Raw genomic sequence first — 12,538 nt, forward strand, 5'->3', positions numbered from 1 at the left:
GCATGACATCTCTGCCACCTGACAGCAATCAGTAAACACATTTATGCATGACTAATTTCTTGATGTAATCAAATTGCAACCAAATCATATTCTAATTCTCATTGTATGAACTATTGTTAAGTATGCTTTGTTATGGAAGACAATAATATGTACTGTAGTGTTGTAGATAACAGTGCATTAGTACAGAATTTATTTGCGGTTTTTGCTGGCGTACATTATTTTGCTTTCCTTTAACTGGTTTGTGTATTATTTGTGCCGTGTCGCCCCTTTGATTTTTTTTTCTTCCATATACTTAGAAGTAAAAGCGCTCATATGCACAGTGTTAACAAATCGCTGTGTAGCTGCATATTACACTACTGTTCAACCTATATTATAAATGTGGCATAAAGTCAACAGAAAAGACAATCAAATCCTTAATAATTTCATTTCAATCATGTATGACAATTAATAGCCAGATCAAATGTCACAATCCTGGCAGACCTGATGTAAGTTTCTTGTTGAAGATTGAAGAAGTTTGCATTCCAGCAATCATGCATTCTAAATAAAAAATGAAAATATCCATCCATCTGGTCCATCTGTTACAAAAAACTCTCAGCCATTCTTATGCAATATCAAGAAATGCTTGGTAATAATATGATTATTCATCAGTAATTGTGTGTGTGTGTGTGTGTGTGTGTGTGTGTGTGTGTGTGTGTGTGTGTGTGTGTGTGTTGGCCTTATGGATTCTGTTTTCACTGAATCATGGAGGATTACACAGAATTCATTTGTGAGCATAATTTCTGTGCAAACATCTTGCACAAAATTGTGCTAGGAAGCACTGAAAATTTGTGCTGGCATACATTTCAATCTCACTTGTCACGATGACTGATATTACTCCTGTTTCTGCAGATTAGCCTTTGAAATTTGACCATCAATAAATGTCTACTAGTTTATGCAATGCTAACATCTGAAATCATTTTTTCACTATTACTGGTTTACGACTATTTCAGACTTCACTGATATTATAGTACAACATATATAAGATTCTTGTATCGGTTGTTCTCATTATGATAAACATGAATGGTGTATATATGTTTTAAAAATGGTTTATCAATAAGATTAATAATAGTATTACATTTGTCTATAATTGTATTGTCAATTTTGGTCAAGGTTCTGACATAAATAAATAGTCCAAGTGTGGTGTTATGTTACCATAATGTTTTGCGATGTATCTGTTTCATTTATGGGCTTAAGTTATAAACTGTATTTGGTACAGTGACAGTAAATTTGACTAGCGTGTAATAAAGCTACTATTGTTATATTTAGCTCCACACAGGCAAATACAGTGGTTGTGGGGGTTTTTCCTGGTACATAAGAAAGCTTTCAATATGTAAATGAAAGACATCAAAACAAACAAACTGAGAAAGTCATTACTCTGCTCGAGCATGGGCTGAATGAATCAGAGTTGGTCATTTTATTTATTATTATTTTTTGTCTTGGAACAGTTATTTTATACACAATAATTTAGAACATTCTACAAAAATAAAGACATGATCAAACCCTTTTAATGTAATACAGGGTGTCCCAAAAGTCTCCATACATTGGGGAAATGAACACTTTTTAGCAAAATGACTTACAAAATTTTTCACACTTAGTTTATATTAAACAGATGCATCTCAGGAAATTAGAATATTGTGGAAAAGTTAATTTTTTTCCATAATTTAATTCAGAAAGTGGAACTTTCATATATTCTAGATTCATTGCACATAAAGTGAAATATTTCAAGCCTTTTTTATTTTTATTCTTGATGATTATGGCTTACAGCTCATGGAAATCAAAAATCCAGTATCTTAAAATATTAGAATTAAGGATTTATAATATAGAAATGTTGACCTTCTGAAAAGTATGTTCATTTATGCACTCAATACTTGGTCGGGGCTTTAATCCCTTTGCATGAATTACTGCATCAATGCAGTGTGGCATGGAGGCAGTCAGCCTGTGGCACTGTTGAGGTGTTCTGGAAGCCCAGGTTGCTTTGATAGCGGCCTTCAGCTCGTCTGTATTGTTGGGTCTGGTGTCTCTCATAGATTCTCCATGGGGTTCGAGTCAGGCGAGTTTGCTGGCCAATCAAGCACAGTAATACCACAGTCAGCAAACCAGTTACTAGTAGTTTTGGCACTTTGACACTTGGCAGGTACCAAGTCCTGCTGGAAAAGGAAATCAGCATCTCCATAAAGCTCGTCAGCAGATGGAAGCATAAAGTGCTCTAAAATCTCCTGGTAAACGCTGCATCTACTCTCGAATTGAGAAAACACAGTGGAGCAGATGACATGGCCCCCAAATCATCACTGACTGTGGAAACTTCACCTTGGACTTCAAGCAGCTTGGATTCTGTGTCTCTCCACTCTTCCTCCAGACTCTGGGACCTTGATTTCCAAATGAAATGCAACATTTACTTTCATCTGAAAACTGACTGTGGTTGTGTGTACTGAACCAGACTGATTGAAGGCTCAGGAAAGCTTTGCAGGTGTTTTGAGATAATTTGCTGATTAGAGCTTTTCTCAGGTCGACATTTCTGTATTATAAATTCTTTATTCTATTATTTTGTGATACTGGATTTTTAATTTCTGTGAGCTGTAAGCTGTAATCATCAAGATTAAAACAATGTCCTTTTGGGTCACCCTGTAGAATGTAAAAATGTTGTTTTGAATAATAAATAATAATAATAATAAAAAATCAGAAGCATAAAAACATTCTGAAAAATCCTAAAATAGGAGTGTTTAAAAGAGATTTTGTTTCAAACCCCTAATTGAGCGACTTGTTTTAACAGCGATTCTTTGACATGGCTCTAATCTTCAGGAACATTGTACTAGCTCCTCCTGTGTTCATCTCGCTGCTTCTGCTACTGTTTAGTCACGGCTTTGTGCCAGTTATTTTTAGAATGGTTCTCATGGTGCTTCCTTTCTCAAAAGACACAAACCCTACCTGCTATCTGTGACAGATGGAGAGGTTGAATTACAGAGTGACAGACGCAAACCAGAGCTGTCACCTTTAGTTGAGTTTGTAATTACACCGGTGGCTCGGCCTGTGAGGGGTTCAGGTCTCCACTGATGTAGAAAAGATGAGAGCCACGACCTGTGGAGCTGTGTCAGCAACACGTTCTGCGCTCCACTCAATCTGTGTTTAACCTTTAATATTATATTTGTCACCTCAATCCATTATTTCCCCTATACATCAAATTATAGACCAATCATACTGTCAAGCTTTGCATATTTTTTTATTGGTGCTGTTTTTTAATTTTGCGCTGAAAATCTGGGTTCAATCTAATTTTCTCCTTTTTATGTTGTTGGACACACTTGTTTTTATTTGTGCCCATATTCCTCACAGGGTTTTAGTAGAAATACTAAATGAAAGTGTGAGCACGGGGGGGAAAGAATGAGTATTGCTTTGTTGTCATGTCTGTGTGTATAATTAATGGCCTGTACTGGAGGTCCTGATGATGAGTCAGATTTGCCTTGAGCCTGTATAAATCTTTTATCTGCACCGGCTGTGAGATTGTCAAGCTTTACACTTAATCTCTGGAATGGTTCAATATTTCTACCCCTGTTATTTCTCACATAGTTGATTCAAATTCAAGGTTTTCCTGGAGTATTGTTACAACTGAAACATAACATTATTATTTACCATCTTAACCATAATGCCCAAGACATGACTCAGTGCTAATTTAGTCCAGATTTACGCTTCAGACAAAAGCGATACACGGCCGTGGATGGGTGTGTGTAGGTTATGCGTCACTCTCGGTGTGCGTGTGCGTGGAAAGTGAATGAATAAATGATTGGCCAGACACAAAGAGGCAGCTGCTCTCTGCTGGCTTCTAAAGAGGCGCTCTGATGAGGTGGGGAGTTAAGAAGTGGCAAGTGTCGTTTACACACAGCCTGGAGTCTGTTCAGCGGAAGAGCTCAGTCATCGCTGCTACTTAAAGAGGCTTCATGCCCGCGCTGTAATTAGCCTAGTCCTGCAACGCTCAGCATGTGATTTAGGAAGCCACAGGTCTGCACATGCTTTGACAGGAATTGAAGAAAAAACTGCCTCCATGCTACCTACCAAGGCTCATCTTGGATGAAAGGCAACCTGCCGGCACACTCTGGAAAAGCAAATGAACCTCAGAGAAGAATGTCCACCTGCATGACTACATGCATAATCATCAGATGCTAATCGCAGAACACAGTTGCTGGTGTTTAATGTGTTAATAAGCCCCATATGAAATGCATTCAATATAAGCCTTGAGATTAATCTATTTTATAGTAGGCAAACCAGAAACTGAATCGTATCTAGAGAGTTCTATAAATATAACCACTCCTGAATTGACCATATAAGGGCTTTTGAAAGGGTGGGAACCCACTCGCTGAATGACTGGCCGACTGATCCCCATCGCTGAAACGCAATGGCAGCTGGTTGTGATTATAGATGGGATTGCTAAAATCTGTCAGTGGCTCAAGAATGAAACTATCACAAGGTCTCAGTGATGGTATAATAAGATGTAATGATTCGTGGTTTCTATTTTTTGAAACGTTTCAAGTCTTTAATGTCAAGCTGGCTTCATGCCATGTTTCCCTCTGAATACCATACACGTTAAACATGTTTAACCCTCTTACCCCTTAGTTCCCACAGTATTATATCCCACAACCCTATTTTCCCCATAGAAACAGCATGCCAACCCTGAGTCCCTGGGCCAAAATTGGCCCAAAATCAGCATTTTAATTTGAACATTTTTAGGCCTTGAAACAACTAATAATAATGTATTTGTGTAATATTACTTTGAAAATGTAGCAGTTCAGTGTTTTTACTCCACAATTCTTAACTAGAGAAATTACGGAAAATGCTCGCTAAACAGTGGAAGAATCTGAAACATAATGGATGAATACAATACAATGGCCACAAAAATGAATAATGGATAAAAAAAAATTGTTTTTTATTTTGACAAGTAATTTATTATTATTCCTGTAATAATTACTTCATAATTACTTTTATTATAAATACATGCACTGAAACACTTATTTCTGGTGTTTACTTACTTTGTACAACTTGTCCTGCTTGTCGATGCTTGGATCATGTTCATCAACGACATGGAGAAATTTCCATATGGCAAGAAAGCGGTTTTGGCACATCACTTTGCGAAATCCTGGTGTTTTGAACACATATCCAGTCTTGTAACTAAAATACTGTTCGTAACGCCGTTGATGACAGCATATTCCATCGCCAATCACAGTCCAATAATAATTAAATAAGTAAGGAATCATAGCAGAGTAATGCCGGTATACCGGCCTTACGGGGATAACGTTTACACTGTAAAGCCGCTATATCGGCCTTACGGGTATTTGGCGTAGACGACCAAGCCAGTATATCGTCCTTACGGGAATAGGTCAAAGACGGGCAAGCCGGTTTTTCGGCCTTACGGGGTTAGTATGTTAAACCGCTGAAATGATGGCTGTCATCTGTCCTTTTGTTTAATTTGTATCTTGACTGGACAGTGTGCTTTTAGTCAATCTCCTGTATACTTATGTGGAAAATGATGGTAGAGTAGAGTACAGCGTTCTCAGTTCACACTCACAACTGTATTCTTGATCACTGCTAATGAGGGGTCATGGATGTGCCGGCAAAACGTGCTGGAAAATATCGTCTGAAGGTCTACTGGGTGCTTCACTCTGTGTAATCACCTGATATTGCTGTCACTGGTAGACTATATGAATCTACTCTCTGGTCTAAAAAGAAATCACATCTTCATAACACTTTTTCTTATGAGCATTTGTGGTTGCTGTTCCACAAAATTCAAAAGTAATCCACTTTAAGAAATTTGTTAACAGCAAATAATCTGATGTGGATGCTAAAACCTTATGCTGATGTCTTTTTATCTTTGGAAATATGGGGGTTTAACCATATTAGTTGCTCCTTCTGAATTACTAATTAGCCCCTGCCAATTAGTATGTTATGTTTATGCACTGTCCTGTACTGTGCCTGTTGTCGTGTTTAATAATTGTTGTAGTGTCTTGTTGTCACGATTGGAGGCGGAGACGGATGCAAGTAGTAATGTGAACGAATCTTTAATATGACTCCGGAACAACAAGTTGTCTCAGAAAGTGATTCACTTATTTTGTGTTGACAGCGCATATAATGCAACATCCCCATAGATTCTATACAGGAAACAGAAATGATTAGTTCACCTCCCGGGTGTTCGGGTTCGAGTCGTTCATTCATCACGTCACAGCCCCACTGCATTCAGCGTATGGGATGAACTAACGGGATGAACTAACAACTCCACCCCGAAGACTCGAGAGATGAACTAATCATTTCTGTTTCCGGGGAACAGACATGACAAATGTGAAGAAGGACTCGGATCGGGAGGTGTGGTGAACCAACAGACTGCGTCACCTGAAGACCTAATGCTAAGCTATTAATTAATCATTTCTGTTTCTCATAATTCAGCCTTGACCGCATTAGCCTATAGTTTCTTTTTTATTCCAAATGTGATCAACGTTTGCGTAAGTACTAGATGTTTTGAGGAATTTAACATATAACATTTTAATTATATTCTGCTAAAATGAACAAAATGACTTGAAAAAGATTCGTTCATTTTGCTGAACAAGATTCAAAGATCCGAGTCAGTAAAATGATCCGAATTTCCCATCACTAGATACAAGTGCAGATTTAAAGTTTAATAACAAACACAAAACAATACATATGAGATGAGAGAGCATAACATGGCAACAGAAGACAATTAAAGCAATACAAAGAGTGCAGTGCAAACTATGACTATATACACACGCACAAGTGTGTTAACATGAATGAGAATCAGGTGCAGGCGCTCATGTGATAATGATGCAGAGGTGCAGTGGCTGCTGTGAACTGAAGTCCAGAGTTCATTCCGGCAATCCATGACACTTGTACGCTGTTTGCATACGTGCACTTTATGTAGTCCTGTGTATGTCTTTGTAGTCTTATTTCTGTGTAGTCTCAGGGAGCTCTGTGTTGTTTATGCAGCACCATGGTCCTGGAGGAAGGTTGTTTCCTTTCACTGTGTGTACCAGCTGTATATGGTTGATATGACAATAAAGCCACTTGAATGTGAAGTTGAACTTTATGTGCATCTGTCTGCAAGTCTTCTCTCTCCAGGCCGGCTCTAGCCTTCTCATTACCCTGAGGAATGAATAACTTTGCTCACACATTTATCCCATCAGATGCCCTGTTACCTGTATAAATATTTAATTAAATAACAGGTAATAGGATGTTTGATTTATTGTTTTCAAGAATTCCTCATTGATTATTTGAAATATTTCTTTATACAACCAAAACTGAACAACACATATGCTTGCATGAACTGTTTGCATCGTGCATAGTTTCTGATTGAAAAATAAAAATCTCTTTATTTTTCAACTCTGTACAATTGAAAACATCATCAAGCAAATCCGACAGAAAAAAATAGTTCTAGAGAAAATGAACATTTTCCCCCACTGTTTATATAACAATAGCTACCCAGTTATTTTGAAATCTGTTGAAGCCAACTCTACAGTTAGAGAGTAAATGTCGCAGGTGGGGTCGTGTTTAGCACCAATTTCTGGACGTGCCAGAAGTCACGATGCAGCACACCTGCACCTCAGATAACCCATTATTACGCGTCCTCTTGCCCCACTGTCTCAGGCTGTGCAGTAATCGGTGAGTGGCCACTTAAAAATGAATTACACTACAGATATATTGAGCAAGCTGGAAAGTTTTTTGTTTTTGTGTGTGTGGTTGTGTGTGTGTGTGTGTTTATTTTTTTCCTTTTTTTTCTCCGTGTGGTCAATATGCAATAAAAAGCTGACTGCAAATGACCCCAGGTCTGCTGTGTTCTCTGTACATGATCTACTGCTGTTATATTAGCAGTATCTATCAAAAAACAGGTTATATAAATTGTACAAATTAGTATCTTGAACATTTCTGGTGAGATGGACGTTGTGGATGCATCTTTGTGGTGTAATGTGCGGGAAAGATAAGTAGGATGCTCGTGTGTGTAATCAATGTGGGGGTTTTTAGGGGATTTCCAAAAATTGTCATCAAAGGCTGTAGCGGATGTCAGAATACATGTAGGGAACATGGAAACACCATAATCTATCATACGGACGGCTGTGGTTCAGGTGGTAGAGCGGGTTGTCCACTAATCGTAGGGTTGGCGGTTCGATTCCTGGCCCACATGACTGCACATACCGACGTGTCCTTGGGCAAGACACTGAACCATAAGTTGCTCCTGATGGCAAGTTAGCACCTTGCATGGCTGCTCTGCTACCATTGGTGTGTGAGTGTGTGTGAATGGGTGAATGAGACACAGTGCAAAGCGCTTTGGATTAAAGCGCTATATAAGTGCGCCATTTATCTGAAATTTTGAAAAAAATGCACTGGTAATAACCAGGAAGTGCATCAAGAACAGGAAACACAGTAAACAAAGGCTGGAACAGGAACATAGCACTAGGACCTATACAACGAGTGTATAAATGAGCAAACTAATCAAGTACTAATACAGCAGAGGGGCACACATTGGGGTAATACATCAATGACAAGATGGGGGCAGAGACAGCAATGAACACAAGCATGAGCACATGGTGCTTGTCACCATGGGAACCATGATGTGAAGGGGGAATCTGTGACATGAAGTTAGGTCACAGTTTTACAGATAACCCTTACCTGTTTTAGATCACACACTTGTTTCCCCACTGATTTCTAGCTAAAAGCCACAACAAATGATAATGTTACTCATAGCACTAAGCAGCATACATTGGACTCCTGAGTAGCACAACAGAAGGCATGAATCCTGACAATGCCACAGCCATTCATGGCTGGGAGTCTCTCGAGCAAACTGGCCATGCTGTTAGGTAGGAGGGATGGCATACTCTTTCTCCCATGTCAATTACAGCAGTACTAACCAATCATGGGCATCTGTGAGCTCATGTATGTGGAAGGGAGTAGATAGCGCTTTCCTCAGGGTGATCACCTGCTCTGTGACGTAGCATGAGCAACGGTTTGAAAAGATCTGGTCGTTGATTTCATGTCTGTCTAAGGCAACACATGCCAGCCTTCATTCTCCCTGGTTTCTAGCTGTCATGTGACAGGGGAGAGCTAGATAATGGGTAGAAATTTGTATATGAACATATCGGGAGAAAATGCAGTTTAAAAAAAAAACATACATTACGTTTTTATTTTTTTTATATTAAACCACTGCACAATAATATGTCTAAATATTACACCACTGTGAATGCTGATACTGGTACTCCAGAGGTAGCACAGCCTATTATTTTCACATGCTGCTGTATTAAAGGTCGACTGATAGTGGATTTTACCGATACCAATAACTAAGATGGGCAGTACCTGTCAATCAGAGCATGTGAGTGAAGCGGAGCGGTCTGACACTTCGCTCAATATTCCGCTCTATGCGTATGCGCTCTGCTCATTTGCTCACAGCCCAAGCGAATGCTCCACTAATGTACCGCTCACGTGCATCAATAGAACAAATTCACTCAAATCCCACTCTGACATAAAATTTCATTGTAGTATACTTGTTTCTGTTTGTAATACATTGCTTGAATAAATGACTCACTTACAGTAGTACAGATAATAAGGATAATAAGTATGAAATTTGTGGGTGACTTTCGGTTACAGGCTGTGCCTTTTATAATTTTTTTATTCATTTTTAATGTTTATTTTGCAGTTTTTCAAAGCAGCATATCACAAAGTGTATTCTGGGTTGAGCAAGCGGTCTGAATGAGCAGAGAGGAATCTTCAGAAAGGCGCTCTCCACTCCGGTGGACTTATCAGCACTCAGCTCCGTGCACATGCTCTGCTGCCGATAACCGAAGAATCAACCGATAGTTTGATAGTAAAAGCGTAACACAAAGTAAAATATTGCTGAACTTTATTACAAAAATAAATTGTACTGACTATACCCTGAAAATGTACTGTACTTTTTAAAATGAAATAAATAATAATATATATTATTAATAAATATTAAAGTGCATAAAAGATATACATCCAAACTGAACCAAAACGTAACACTCCAAATGACACATCAAAAATGATTTGGAAACACTTCAAATAACACAACAAAATTTGTCAGTGATAGTTTTTATTTCACCTCTAGAGGCCGCTCTCGTACTGCATAATGACAGTGGACTCTTCTCAGCCTCCCACAACAGACGCCACCGAGAAAAACTATCGTTGCAGACTTTTGCCGATAACCGATTGCTCCAGCAAACGGTTAACAGTGCTGATCAATCGGTTAACCGCCATACTGCATGTAGTAATATGTAGTATGTAGTATAGATTCAGGACATAACTATGATGAATCAGCCACACATTTTTGTCACTTAATAGAACTGTTTCATAATTTAATATTCATCATAGGCATCATTTGTAAGGGCGTCCTGGAGGCTGTAGCCACTTCCATCTCTTGTTTTAAAGATCTTCTTCTGTGATAAAACTTGGATTTCCATTAATTAACATGGGATGACTGATTTTTCACTTTATTTTTAGTCCTACTGTAGGGAAATTTACAGTTAAAGACCCAGATGGGACCAGATATGATCAATGAAGGCCAGGAGTCAAGAGACGCAATCAATTGATTAAAACTTTTCTGAAGAATAGTTTGCAGTCAGCAGAAGTCAGTTTCAACACTCAACAAGGAGTTCGTTGGCCGCTCTGCGTACACACTCATTATTACATCAACAGTTATACTTTCACACTTTTCACAGTTATACTTCATCACTAAGCTAGTCTTTATGTCAGATTCTTGAATTATGTCAGTTGAATGATTCTGATTGGTTAAGGCATAGATAAATCTAGAGCATTTCCACATATGGCTGTGCATCAGAAAAATATCTCCATCGATTATCTGGACTTCAGTCACGTCCTGGTTTAGGCACACAGTGAACCACTGATTTCATCAATCTGAGTTTTTAGGCTTTGAGTTGTCTCATCAGATGATCAGTTCACTCCGAATGCCCTGTGACAAAAGAGTGTGCGCACACACACACACACACACACACCCCATATACACAGCTCCTCAAGGTTGGATTTGGTCGTGCTATGGCTCTGACCAGGAAGCATTCCCAAAACAAACTGATTAGATATTCTTTCTCTCAGTAAGAAGTTCAGACAATATTCGTCATTATTCTCTAGTGATTGAAGATGAAAAGTAAAGTGAATGCTTTAACTAAGAATAGTAAATCTCACAAGCTTGAAGAAGCCATTGAAATCATGATATTTTGAAAGATTAATGTTGATTAATAACTCATTACAAATCACTCAAATTTTATAGAATAGGCGGGAGATTCCAGAATCCACCCCTCACTACAAACTGTGATGTTTATCTTGTATTAAACTCATATCTGGGCATGTGCAAATATAAAGTGAGGCTGTAACTATAACAGCCCATTTCATCAGCCTGAGGGAAGATTTTCTTTGGTTCATTTTATTTTTAATTCTAGTGGGATTCCAGTGAAGACAGAATAGGCATGATGTGAATCATAGCAGCTAAAGTTTTGAAGACTTCCAAACAATCAGTGAGTCAGATATCTGGGAAGTGTTTAAAAATGTACGAGTTGTGTGAATGCCACTAAAGGGGATTGAAATATTGCCTAAAATTGATGTATGTAGTGTGGGTTCTTCAGTACATGTACAGTACTCTCTTTAGTGTGGGTTCTTCAGTACATGTACAGTACTCTCTTTAGTGTGGGTTCTTCAGTACATGTACAGTACTCTCTTTAGTGTGGGTTCTTTAGTACATGTACAGTACTCTCTTTAGTGTGGGTTCTTCAGTACATGTACAGTACTCTCTTTAGTGTGGGTTCTTTACTACATGTACAGTACTCTCTTTAGTGTGGGTTCTTCAGTACATGTACAGTACTCTCTTTAGTGTGGGTTCTTCAGTACATGTACAGTACTCTCTTTAGTGTGGGTTCTTCAGTACATGTACAGTACTCTCTTTAGTGTGGGTTCTTCACTACATGTACAGTACTCTCTTTAGTGTGGGTTCTTCACTACATGTACAGTACTCTCTTTAGTGTGGGTTCTTCAGTACATGTACAGTACTCTCTTTAGTGTGGGTTCAGTGTAGTTCTGCATCTAGAGTATTATTTGTCCTGCATATGTAAGACAGTGTATAACATGGTTGGTTTTTAGTGTTAACCATGAACAGTGTGGTGGTTACTTGTAGAGGATGTGCTAAATTTATGGTGAGACATTACTCAGGTATTGAGGCTTTTTAGTATCAACCAGGCATAAAACTGAAAACAGCAACAAAACGGTGTGTTGTTGTCACTTACCAAGGTTGAGGCAGAAGCAATCGCAGATAACAAAACAGTTTATTAAACAAACGTACAACAAAACTAAGACAACTAGCAAGATACTGTGGCATGAAACAAAACACAGGAACACAGAAGTTGTACAGAAAAGTGGTGCAGCAAGGTTTAATAATGAGTGAATGTTTGTAATGGGAATACATTGCTAGTATTTATTCAAGTTGATCTTGTGAAGC

General features: G+C 38.4%; 1 protein-coding gene across 4 annotated transcripts in view; it reads left to right on the plus strand.

Moving 5' to 3' along the window:
* osbpl3b (oxysterol binding protein-like 3b) overlaps positions 1–12,538 on the plus strand; it is a 73,103-nt gene that overhangs the window by 23,968 nt on the left and 36,597 nt on the right. The window lies entirely within an intron of this gene.

Source organism: Ictalurus punctatus, chromosome 1 (genome assembly GCF_001660625.3).
Source record: "Ictalurus punctatus breed USDA103 chromosome 1, Coco_2.0, whole genome shotgun sequence".
Classification (NCBI taxonomy): Eukaryota; Metazoa; Chordata; class Actinopteri; order Siluriformes; family Ictaluridae; genus Ictalurus; species Ictalurus punctatus.